Source organism: Rana temporaria, chromosome 1 (genome assembly GCF_905171775.1).
Source record: "Rana temporaria chromosome 1, aRanTem1.1, whole genome shotgun sequence".
Taxonomy (NCBI): domain Eukaryota; kingdom Metazoa; phylum Chordata; class Amphibia; order Anura; family Ranidae; genus Rana; species Rana temporaria.
The window spans coordinates 403607241-403620217 of NC_053489.1; positions in this window are offsets into that span (position 1 = coordinate 403607241).

Below are 12977 nucleotides of genomic sequence, written 5' to 3' on the forward strand. Positions count from 1 at the left end.
GGAAACATGCGCTATTTCACAGGCATACTAGACACCCCCCCCCCTAGGTACGAAATTTAAAGGAATATTTCACTTTTATTGTTTCACTTTAAGCATTATTAAATTCACTGCTCCCGAAAAAACGTCAGTTTTAAAAAAAAAAAATTTGCATTGATACATGCCCCCTGGGTCAGGACCAAGGTCCCCAAACACTTTTTAGGACAATAACTTGCATATTAGCCTTTAAAATTAGCAATTTAGATTTCTCCCATAGACTTTAACAGGGTGTTCTGCGGCTTGGAAGAGGATCATGGTGGCCAGGTTTTTTTTTCTTGGTGGGTTGATAGGCAGAGGGTATTGGGATTGAGGGCAATTTGAATCAATGGATGACAATATTTACATTGTGGGACATTGTTTTTTTTTTTTTATTCTTTGTTAAAGAACTTTTCAAAAAGTGTGTGTGTTTATTTACTGTTTATATTTTTTTCTTGGGAATGAGTTTGTGTACTATGTGTCCTTATTTATTCACAAAGGGAGGAGGGCTGTATCTGGGGCCAACTTATTGTTAATGGGGGGCTTCCAGATATGGATTACCCCCCTGCCCACAGACTCCCATAACCACCAGACCAAGGTTGTAGGGAAGAGGCCCATGTCCTCATCAACATGGAGACAAGGTACCCCTCCATGTTGATGGCATGTGATCTAGTTGTGTAGTATGATTCAGAAGGGGTTGGGATGCATGCTTGTTTCCCCCTTTCCTGGTCTGCCAGGCTGCATGCTTGGATAAGGGTCTGGTATGGATTTTTGGGGGTGAGCTCCAAACTTTTCCTAATATTAAACCCATTCATTTAACTGTTTCCCAAAACATTTACATTCAAGGTATTCCATTAATGCAAAATTTAACAGTTGCTAATGCTCTCAACCAAACTTTCAAGCCATCAAATGGCTGGGTTGCTAACTGATTATATGTGCAGCACCATGGGAACTGCAGATCAAACAGAGGCTAAGATGAGAGCTTCTTTGGCTGTTATGGATAGTAAGGTTTAGACCTGAAGGGTCTAGTATAGAGTTTGGGGTGACCCCACTCTGTTTTTCTTTTCTTTTTTTTCGGGGGGCATTCCTGTGTTGCTGTGCCTATTTTTGCGATTTGTATGGCATACATTTTTGAGATCATTTATTGCTGCATACACTGTTTAGCAAAAGCAAGGCTACAGAGGTTTCTGGTGTCCATGAGAAGATGTGCAACTATGTACCTGGGCCAGAGACAGTGGGCCAGATCCACGAAGCGCGGCGCTTTTTTACGGCCGGCGTAGTGTATCTCAGATACACTACGCCGCAGTAACTTACAGCGTATTTCCCGTATTCTCAAAGAATTTGCGCCGTAAGTTACGGCGGCGTAGTGTAACTGTGTCGGCGTAAGGGCGCGCAATTCAAATGGATGAGATGGGGGCGTGTTTTATGGTAATACGTCTTGACCCGACGTAAATGATGTTTTTTCTGAACGGCGCATGCGCCGTCCGTGGGGGTATCCCAGTGCGCATGCTCGAAATTAACCTGCAACAAGCCAATGCTTACGACGTGAACGTCATTTACGCAAAGCTCTATTCGCAAACGACTTACGCAAACAACGTAAAATGTTCAAAATTCGACTCGGGAACGACATCCATACTTAACATTGGCTACGCCTCATATAGCAGGGGTAACTATACGCCGAAAAAAACCTTACGGAAACAACGTAAAAAAATGCGCCAGCTGGACGTACATTCGTTAGTCGCCGTATCTAGCTAATTTGCATACTCAACGCAGAAATCTACGGAAATGCCACCTAGCGGCCAGCGTAAATATGCACCTTAGATCCGACGGCGTACTAAGGCCGGGTACAGACGACCAAACATGTACGATGAAACCGGTCCGCTGGACCGTTTTCACCGTACATGTCTGCCCGGGGATTTCTGTATGGTGGCTGTACTCACCATCATACAGAAATCCGCGCGTAAACAATACGCGGGGCGTGTCCGCGCCGTCGCCGCGACGATGACGCGGCGACGTGGGCGGCCCTGCCAGTTCAATGCTTCCACGCATGCGTGGGATGGCGGGCGCTCGGACATGTACGGTAGGTCTGTACAGACGACCGAACATGTCCGAGCGGGCAGGATTCTAGCGGGCTGTTTTAAAACAAGTCCAGAAATATTTGCCCGCTGGAAAAAGGCCCGGCGGGCAAATGTATGCTGGAATCCTGTCCGCTCGGGCCTACACACGACCGAACATGTCTGCTGACCAGTTTCAGCAGACATGTTCGGTCGTGTGTACGGGGCCTAAGACGTACGCCAGTCAGATCTAGCCCAGCTTCAGGCGTATCATGTTTTGTGGATACAAAACAAAGATACGCCGGAGCAAACTAGAAGTTACGCGGCGTATCAATAGATACGCCAGTGTAAACGCTTTGTGGATCTGGCCCATTAAGTGTATATGTCTGTTGCAAGGGAGCTTGCCAGGTATGCTTCTCTTTTAAACAAAGCTTAGGGTGATGAAGTCTCTGATTCTTCCTCAGATTTTAGTCCTAAGATTTTGGATTCATAATTCATAATCGTAAGGTTTGTGTTTCTATATGTTCCTGTTCTCCAACTCTGCCTTGCTCCGTAGGTTACCTTTTTGTCTTGCAGCTGTCAGTGAGGTGACAATATTCTAGGTCACCACTAATTAGCATTCAACTCCGTGGGACCTACACTCCCACTTATTATCATTACCTTTTATACCTTATCATGTTGTTATTGATGTTTATTTTCCTTTGTATTAAGCTACCCCTTGAGTTTTTTGGTGCGGTTCCTGGCTGCTTGTACCTCCCATCTGCGGCGGACTTGTGTCTCCCCTGGTAGGGGGTGTCGCTCCGCTTCGCACCCTCTTGCTCCTCCCTGGCTCGGGGCTCTCCGCCCTCTGACTCGGGCTGATCGCACATGCGTAGTAGCGTGGTCCGCGCACTTGCGTTGTGCGGGGAGACTGACCCGGTGACGTCACCGCCCGTCAGCGACTACGGCGTCTCCGGGTTGGGATAGCTTAGTTAATGGCCATTGGGCCCTTAGATCAGCAGCGTGGATCTATCCATCGGCGGTCCTGTGGCAAGGCAGTGACAGTTCAGAAAAGAGGTAACCGCTCAAGAGAACCAGAGAATCAAACTCCTAGGATCCGAACCTAGGGTGCAGGCAATGCAATCAGAATGCAGGTTTTGAATGAAAGAAAGGGCTGGGACAGCCGCACTCCAAAAAACGTCTCCTTTTAATAAAAATGGATCACAAAATACATGCCACGGCCAAAAACAGAACAAAAAATCTGACGCGTTTCGCACTGTGTCTCAGTGCTTATTCATAGCAGTGACAGTTCAGGACGTGATCGGCAGCACATTGGGGATCCCTATGGGTGCAGCCTATCTTATCCCCCTAGTCCATGCATTACCATGCAATTTGTCACCAATACAGATACCTCCCTTTGATGACACAATACTGGCTATTACCAGCATTATCGGACAATTTTATCAATACACCCTATTTGACCCCCCACATGACTGCACTAGCTCACTTTTTTCTATCCTGTCCACCTGTCTGTATACCACCAGGATTCTCGTTCTCATCATGGCCTGGCCTTATCTCCCACGGATTTATTGCCGTGGTAAGCTCAACCCCCAATTTGACACCACACAATTGCCCCCCCCTTTCCCCCTCCCCCCCTTTTTTCCCCCTTCCCTGTTCCTCCCCCCAATTCCCCTCCCCCTTTTCCCTCCCCCTCCCTTTACCGTTCCCCTCCCCTCCCTTCTTTCCTACCCCCCTTCCTATGTCCCTCACTCTCCCCTACCTTCCCTCCTCTTTCTCTCCTTCCCCACTTCCCTCTTTTTCACCTTCCCCTCCGTCCCCTGTCCCCTCTTCCCTTATCCTGCCATGCTATGGGTCCTATGGGGTTATATACTGTATATTTTTTGTCTATACCCAGATTTCCACGATAAAATATCCCTCCTGTGCCGCCCGGCTCCGTGCCTTATCAATTGACTCATCGGGTAAGTTATTATTGTTTTCATGAATTCTATACTTTATTGCTAAATTATATTACATGTTTTTATTGTATTATTTATTCTATAGATTGTCTTTCCTGATGAAGCGGTATTTCCCGCAAAACTAGTTGACCTTGACCAATCGTTGATTTGTACAATTGTTTGTTTTGCAATTTTATATATTGTACAAATAAACTTTTTATACTATTATGTTTATTGTTTTTCATCAGTACCGAGATAGTCCCTCAAACCAACTGAGTGGGTAGCTTAGGGTTTAGCCCCAGCTACTATTCCCTTGCCCCCACTCTCCTCTTTTCTCATAATCGTATGGGACAGATGCGGGCAGTTGTTGTGTTTGGTTTGTGTTTCTTCATGCTCTACATGCAGAACCAATATACAGAGTCTAAGGCCGCGTACACACAGTCGGTCAAAACCGATGGAAACGGACTGAAGGACCTTTTCATCAGTCCAAACTGACCGTGTGTGGGCCCCATCGGTCAGTTATCCTTCGGTCCAAAAATTTAGAACTTGCTTTAAAATTCAACTGATGGACGCCTAACCGATAGGTCAAAACCAATGGTTAGTACGCAAAAGCATCGGTTAAAAACCCGCGCATGCTCAGAATCAAGTCGACGCATGCTTGGAAGCATTGAACTTCATTTTTCTCTGCACGTCGTGTTTTACATCACGGCGTTGGACTCGATCGTTTTTTTTAACTGATGGTGTGTAGGCACATCAGACCATGAGTCAGCTTCATCGGTTAACCGATGACAACGGGCCTTCGGACCGTTCTCATCGGATGGACTGATCGTGTGTACAGGGCTTTAGACAATTGGAGGTAGAAAGAGATTTTTTGAAAGAGCAGCTTGTAGTGGCTACCAAGTGTTTGCAAGCAAAGAAAGAGATTTAGAAAGTAGGGCACACAAAATGAAGCCTGCTGTGGCTTTGAAGTGTGTTCAAACCACTGCAGACAAAGCTGGAGATATGAATGAGCGGTGTGCAGCCCTCGTGATCATGATGCCATAACAAAGAACAAAGACCCAAAGCCTGTAAGCAGAAGTAGAACATGTGCCTTTGTTACTTCTTATAAGCTGGAGCTGTAGATATGATCAACTCAAATAGAGATGGCTAAGTTGAATCAGACAATTAGGAAGACAAAAGCTATGATCTCCAGGAGACAAATGTGGACTGATTTACTTAAAGCGGGGGTTCACCCTAAAACTACTTTCTAGTATTACAATGTCACATTACAATACAATTATGCCTTTTTTTTTTATGCTGTACATACCTCGGTACAGCTAGTTCACCCGCGGCTTCCGGGTTTCGAATCCCGCGGGAGTGGGCGTTCCCAACTTGCTGGTGATTGACGTGATGACCAAAAATGAGCTCCCCCCGTCGCGTAAGCTGCGTCACGATTGCCGGAAGGAGCCGAACGGCGGTGCACAGGCGCAGTATAGCGCCGATTTGCCGTTCGGCTTCTTTTGGCAATCGTGACGCAGCTTATGCGACAGGGGGAGCTCGTTTTTGGTCATCACGTCAATCACCAGCAAGTTAGGAACGCCCACTCCCGTGGGATTCGCAAACCCGGAAGCCGGGCATAATTGTATTGTAATGTGTCGGGACATTGTAATACTAGAAAGTAGTTTACGGGTGGAATATTCCTTCCACTCCGACCAGCACATGTTTATCAGAAAGGGGCACAGATAATGGGAAAAATACAACCCCCCTATGCTAGTAGGCACGGCGGAGCGGGGGTGTAATTCAATTTTTTTTATTTTAATTCTGCACTGATTGTCTTTGAAATTGCCCCGGCCCCCTATTAAATCCAATCTGGGGACAAAATCAGGGACAGACTTGGGGGACCCCACTTCCTGAGTATTCCCCATTTATCACTATCCTCTGAACTCTCCCTTGCAGGCAGTTTTCAATCCATTACTTTGTACAGTAAACGTTTATGGGTAACTGTGTCAAATGCTTTTGCAAAATCCAAATACACCACATTTATGGGCCTTCCTTTATCTAGATGGCAGCTCACCTCTTCATAGAAGTAATAGATTGGTTTGGCAAGAATGATTCTTCATGAATCCATGCTGATTACTGCTTATGATGATGTTTTCATTACTAAAATCTTGTATATAGTCCCTTATCATCCCCTCTAAGAGCTTGCATTCTATTGATGTTAATGGAATAAGTTGGGGTGTGGGGGTAGTGGCGCTGTCTGTGCTATAGCCGATGGCTAGAGGGAAATGGAGACACACGGCAATATATATGCAGAAATGCACACTAATACCACCAGAGGTGGGCTTGTTGTTGTGTACCAGCAGTGTTTGCCTATCCAGATTTGCAGAATCACCTTGTGCATAATGTGATAGACCCACCAAAACCTGTTACCATTTGCCCTGAACTGAAAGGTTTTTATAAATGCCAGAGATGCCTAGCCTGCAGGGTCAGTAAACAACAACCCAGAAGAAAGACGAGTTTCAAGTCAAGAACTGACTTCAAGGAGTATAAAATGAAAGAACTCATCACCTGTAATACCACCCACGTGACCTACGTCATCGAATGCCCGTGCCATTTACAATACGTGGGCAGAACCACTCGACCACTAAAAGTGAGGATTCGAGAACACATCAACAGAATTAGAAAGGGGTTTCCCAAGCATAATCTTTCTCGACACTTCAAAAAATTCCATCATAAAGACCCTACGGGGCTAATCTTTTACGGTATTGATGTAGTGAAGGACAACTGGAGAGGAGACAACAAAACCACTGCCATCTCACAGAACGAGACCAGTTGGATCTACCGTTTGGGGTTCCTGGCGCCTCATGGGTTAAACATTGACATTGACCTGAACTGCTTTTTAGCAAACCCCTGAATTAACATAATTTCTACTACTTAGGCCCCAATAATGGTGGGCGTAGTTTTGAATATATGATTTACCCTAAAGGTATCTCATACGGAACAATGTAATCTAACACACAGATCATGGATACTAGTGTCCATGATATGTATTTAATCAAAATTTCTTCCATTGACTCCGATCATGGATTATTATGGAATCCACTTCCCTTATTGCTTTAAACCGCAGACAGGATACTGAAGAGGGTTATCTAATTGAGTAGAGCCCGATCCCCCCACCTGGGGACATTCAGTGAGGTATTTATCCTGTAATGGATCAACTATAGGGATACCCACTCCCGGAAGGTATAGTGTGTTATTGTACTATATTCCCATCCATGCCTTATGGGGCTATTGTGGTTTGCCCTTGTGGATAGGAGAACCCCCTTAATACTACAGAGATCCATCTAGTCTACTCTGTGGAATACTAACCAATATTTATTGGTAATGGGGTGGTTCTGTTAATTGGATACTAGGTATCACTCTCACCATATGGTAGTAAATGTTACCTCTCTTTGAATCTACTTCTAGTGAGCTATGCACCTTTGCAGTCTCAGAGTATGATTATTAACTGGGCACTTTCTTTATGTATCCCTCCCCGGGAGGTTTAACATAGGATGGCATTGTGGTTATAATCTTCGGTCCTCCACACTGTACCAATGGTGTGACATCTCTTAATATCACACTGTGTGTGGCTAAGATTTCTATACCACTTTGCTGAATTTATTACTATATCTAGAAGTTGTACCTAGATTATGTGCCTTACATTAATTTGTGGCTTCTATTATCTCTCGGAATCTCCTACTCACCTTTGGTAGGTTATGGTTCTTTACACAAACCCATGAGAACTATCATACACTTGATAATATATTAATACTGTACTTTACTCTTTTGTAAACTTAATTATACCCGTCTCCATACCTATACCTAATGGATGTCATATTTATACTAAGGCATATATAAGCAAGCAGGTATGCCTGCAAACATCATAGTAATCACTTAGCGGGGTTTTAGTCGAATGTCTCACAAATCCTACCTCTTTTTATTTATTCATACTTTATTGAACTATTTCATTTATGACAGAGGGCTCTTTAATGTTGTGGGAATATCCTTTCTAACATTATATGATATTTACCTTTAAAGCCTAACACAGGCGCTTTGTATGTACACAGCCCTGTAAATTTTGGCACTGATGTATGTCCATTATTAAGGTTGCTTTTAGATACAATGTGCTATTAGGCTTTTTAAACCCTCCTGAGGTGTGACGGTTTAGGACGTCATTATGTTTATTTAGGATCTCCAAGGGTGCCTGCTAAATTAGCCTGCATTCGGTGGGAAAATGGTTCTAAAAATCTGATTGGTTGTCGCCTTTATGTGGGAGGGCTAACTCATATGACGTCCTCTATTTATTTCCTGAGCATAGGTATGCGTGTACCCGCTTCAGAAGAAGTTACTGTACGAAACGCGCGTAAAGCGGTTACACGCACTTCCGGGTGGAACAGCTAACCAATTCAGTGGAACGCACAGCGTCCGGCAGCTGCTACCACTTACATACCGGACCGATAGTGCCGTGTCTGCACACCTGCGATCCTCGCAGATAGCTCATTTTTAATTTTCTATTTTTTCTATTTTTATTTTTATTCATTTTTATTACCCTTGTCCTGACTAGTTTGTGGGCAATACTTTACATTGTTTGTATACGCTCATATTTGTATTTAGCACGCCAAGCTCTTTAGTGGCAGTGCAAATAAAGCTTACCCTGGTTTTTACATATCACGCTATGGGAGCCTGTCTTTTTTCCTGGAGGAGCCTGGACGATTAGGAGGATCGTTGCCACCTGGTGGAATTCGTTCTAAGAGAGCTCAGGGAAGGAATTGGGACCGAGAGACATCGCAGCGTGTTTTGCACCCTACCCCTGCAGGGGTGAGGGCTTCTGGGGAGTGGGGACCCAAGTGGGGGAGCACCGGGACCACCGCGCTTACACAAACTGCATAGTGTGATCACCCAGCACAGCAAGAAGCACTGTCTGAAATTGACTACTGCACTCAAGTTGAATTTCAATTAATTGTTTGAGGATTCATCACTTTACTGCTGATTTTTGTGACACTTTTTTTATATATATATTTTTGGATATTTTTGGATTGACTTTATGACTTTTTGTTTTTTTTTATACACTGTTTCTTTGATACACTTTTTATTACACAGTTGGGCATATTTATCCAACTCTGGTTACCACAGGATTTTATACTTTTTTGGTGATATATGTTGATGTTTTTTGCACAATTGTGTACATATCCCTATTTATATTTATATATTTATATAATTAGCTACGGGCATCACAGCACTTTATCTCATGTTTGTATGTTGCTAGCGGATTTCTAGTTCAATTTATTTTGTGCTTTTGTCCTAGGCTGGGTCTATTTGCATCCATTTCACCCTTATGCGCATATTTAACTTTATTCACTTAGCATGTTTGGTCCTAACTAGCAATAGTTTTGCACTTCAGTGACTCACCACATAGTCACACATACTTTGGTTTAGATGCTGCCTTTTATTTTATATTTATTTATGCTTAGCTGTGCCTAGCATTATATTATATTTCCAGGCTGGTAGACGCCACCTCTGGTGGTATTAGTGTGCATTTCTGCATATATATTGCCGTGTGTCTCCATTTCCCTCTAGCCATCGGCTATAGCACAGACAGCGCCACTACCCCCACACCCCAACTTATTCCATTCTTATTTGTATCCTCTTGGGGATACAATAGAGGGGGGGCTGCAGTCTTATTATTTATATTTATAACTTATATCATTTCCCACATCTTATCCTAAGTGTGGGTATTCCATCTATTTTCTTGCATTCTATTGATGTTAGGCTGTAATTCCCAGGGATGTATTTTGGGCCTTTTTAAAATATTGGTGCTACATTGGCTTTTCTCCAATCAGCTGGTACCATTCCAGTCAGTAGACTGTCAGTAAAAATTAGGAACAATGGTCTGGCAATTACTTGAATGAGTTCCCTAAGTACCCTCGGTTGCTTAATAAATGAGGTAAGGCTTCACTTTGCAAAGAGTACCTAATCACATGCAAGGAAAAAAAAAACAGCATTTTTGCTTGCACATGATTGGAGGGTGGAAGTCAGCAGAGCTTCTGCTCATTTACTAAGCTCTGGAGCAACTGCACTTGTAGAGTGCAACCAAGTGCACAGTCTTTTTTCCTTTATTATGTAGCAAGGTCCCAGGTCCCCTTTGGTCTAATGAGAGCATCCAGAATTAGGGACAGCTGACATCCTTCTAGTATGAGTGTAGAGTGGGTTACAAGGCATAGTGGGTGTAATGCAAGGTAGATTCATGGGTGCCAGACACTTCTTGAATGCAAAGAGATATATTTTCTCTTGACCAGAACTGTGGGAGGAGAGGGTTTAGGGCCAGGACACCCTTTAGTAGTTGCAATGTGAATTAGCAGACTCCAAGACTTCTATAGGTAGACAGCCATGCAGGGAAAGGCATTCACCAAGACACCACATCATGTGTAGGATTGCTGTCTCCTATGGCACAGTCTTATAACAATTTCTAACACAAGTTGTAACAAACTTCTGTATTACCTCTACAATCACACCTTTTAGATCTTCACTCCACTGAGCTCCCAATCTCTCACTCTAGACTTGCTGATCCACTACACTGGATCTTCTGAGCTCTTCCAACATTCTCACTGAGTATCTTCCTCAAGCGTCACACCCACTGGCCTGCTCGGGCCCTAGCTTGGCACACAAAGCTGCTCTGCAAGCATCACCTTCTTTGGCTGGGTCCCTAGCTTGGACTTAACAGATACTCCTCAAGTTTCACCCCACTGCCCTGCTTGATCCCTGGCTTGGCACACAGGCCTTCTCTGCAAGCGTCACCTCTGCTGGCTGTGTCCCTGGCTTGACACCTGCTGAAGTTTCCCAGTTCTTCACTGTCCCCAGTAAGTGAGAATACTGCTCGGTTACTTACTTCAGCTACTCACTGTGGTCCCGGGTAATAAAGTGGATGGTCCCTTAGTGGTGACAGCTTTCCTTCTACCTCCGGCCACGACAGGTTTTCCGGCCGGCAGAACCATCACTTATGGTTGGACTGCAAGCCGCAGTCCCAACTCTACGCTGCTCTCTTGATTCTGGATAGGCCCTCAAATGTCCCTGGGATAGACCTCAAGCTCTGGCCTAGCAGCCTGGGGCAACACAACATACGTCCACCCAGACAGCCATCTAGGTGGCACAGAACCACGATCACCTGATCTCACCCAAATAAATAGGCTCTCCCAGCAGGCCAAGGGACCCAAGAAGATCCCTGCCCATTGGCTGAGATACCATAAAAACCAAGTGATAAAATAACCTACAAATTTAGCTTGGACTGACTACCACCCACTTTGAATAAATGTAGGAAGTAGTCCCTGTTTAAAACACACTTATTTTGTTTGCTTGCTTGTGACTTCATTTCTTTTCCAGCTCATTGTAATTTGGACATCGGGCAAAGTACATCGATATGAAGGAGCAAGGTGCAGAGCTACAGACGAGTGTGATTGACACTGCTAAATAACTGTAATCTAAAGGAATCAGATGACCTAATAGTAATCTATTACTTGCTGTTATATTGCTGGATCAGCTCCACCCTTGTTAAGAATGGTTACTGGTAATGCCAGGAAGTGCTGATAATGCATCACAGTACTTCTTGTTTGAACATAATGCAAAACCAGAATCAGCACCATTTTAAAATCGCACATGGGACTCAGTGGTTATACCTTACCTTTATGAATTTTGATTGACAACAGGCTCTTGCTGAGTTTGTTAACCATGACTCACCATGAGCTGTCACAGAAGAATAAACAGCATTTGCAGTGTGCTTTATGTTTTTTTTTTCATTCCCAATACCACCAAAACTGTAAACTGACAGTACTTTGTACTAGATAGCTCTTAGATATCTCTCACTTTGGCTGTAGGCCCAGATAAACACAACATTTCTACACAACACTGGGAAATTCCTCTGTCTATATCCATTTTTCTCTAAACACAAAGAAAAGCTGTGAGTTATTCTTTCTGCTGGCAAAAACCCATAAAGCACCCTTTCTTCTTTTGCACAGGCAATGCCATTGCAATTATTCTGATTTTTCCCTAACATTCCTTTCTCAGTGCCTCTATTCTACCCTTTATGTTGCTTCTATAGGGCACCCACCTAAGCATGGAATTGAAATTTGAACTGGAACTTTGTACAGCTTAGCCAGACGTAAACCTGAAGCAGGAGCAAAGGTAAATTAACAAATTTTGAACTATACAAGCACACTGTTTTAATGAAATAAGTTAAATTGTATATATATATATTTATAGTGAGTGAGTGAGTGAGTAACTTATATAGCGCTAACAAATGCAAACTAAATCGCCTCGAGGCGCTTTTATCCGGAATCGTCCTTGTCCTTCAGAAGAGGTGGGTGTTCAGTTTTTTCCTGAAGGTGCGATGGTTCTCTTCCATGCGGATGCTGGTTGGTAGCGCGTTCCACAGCCGTGGCCCCTGGACTGCAAATCTTCATTCTCCTTTAGATTTGCAGTGGGTCTTGGGGATGCAGATCAGGTTTTGATTCGTCGACCGCAGGGCCCGCCCAGGGTTGTAGTGTCGTATTTTCTTGCATAGGTATTATGTGGCTTTACTTTGTGTGCATTTGTGAGTGGGGCAGAGTGTCTTGAATGTCACCCGATCCTTTACTGTTAGCCAATTAAGGGACTTCAGGGACGAGGTGATGGAATCCCAAGGCTTTTTTCCCGTTATCAGTCTGGCGGCTGTGTTCTGGATGACTTGTAGAAGCAAGATCTGGTATTTGGGTAGTCCTAGGTAGAGGGAGTTAACGTAATCCAGTCGAGCATCGATGATTGTTCTGATTACTACTGCTTTTTCCTTACCTGTGATGAAGGGGATGAGTCTACGTAGTAGACGTAGGAAATGGTGGGCTCCGCTGACTACTGATCCTATTTGTGCGTCCATGGTCATGTCTGAATCAAAGATGACTCAGAGGGTTTTGACTTTGGTGCTCGGGGG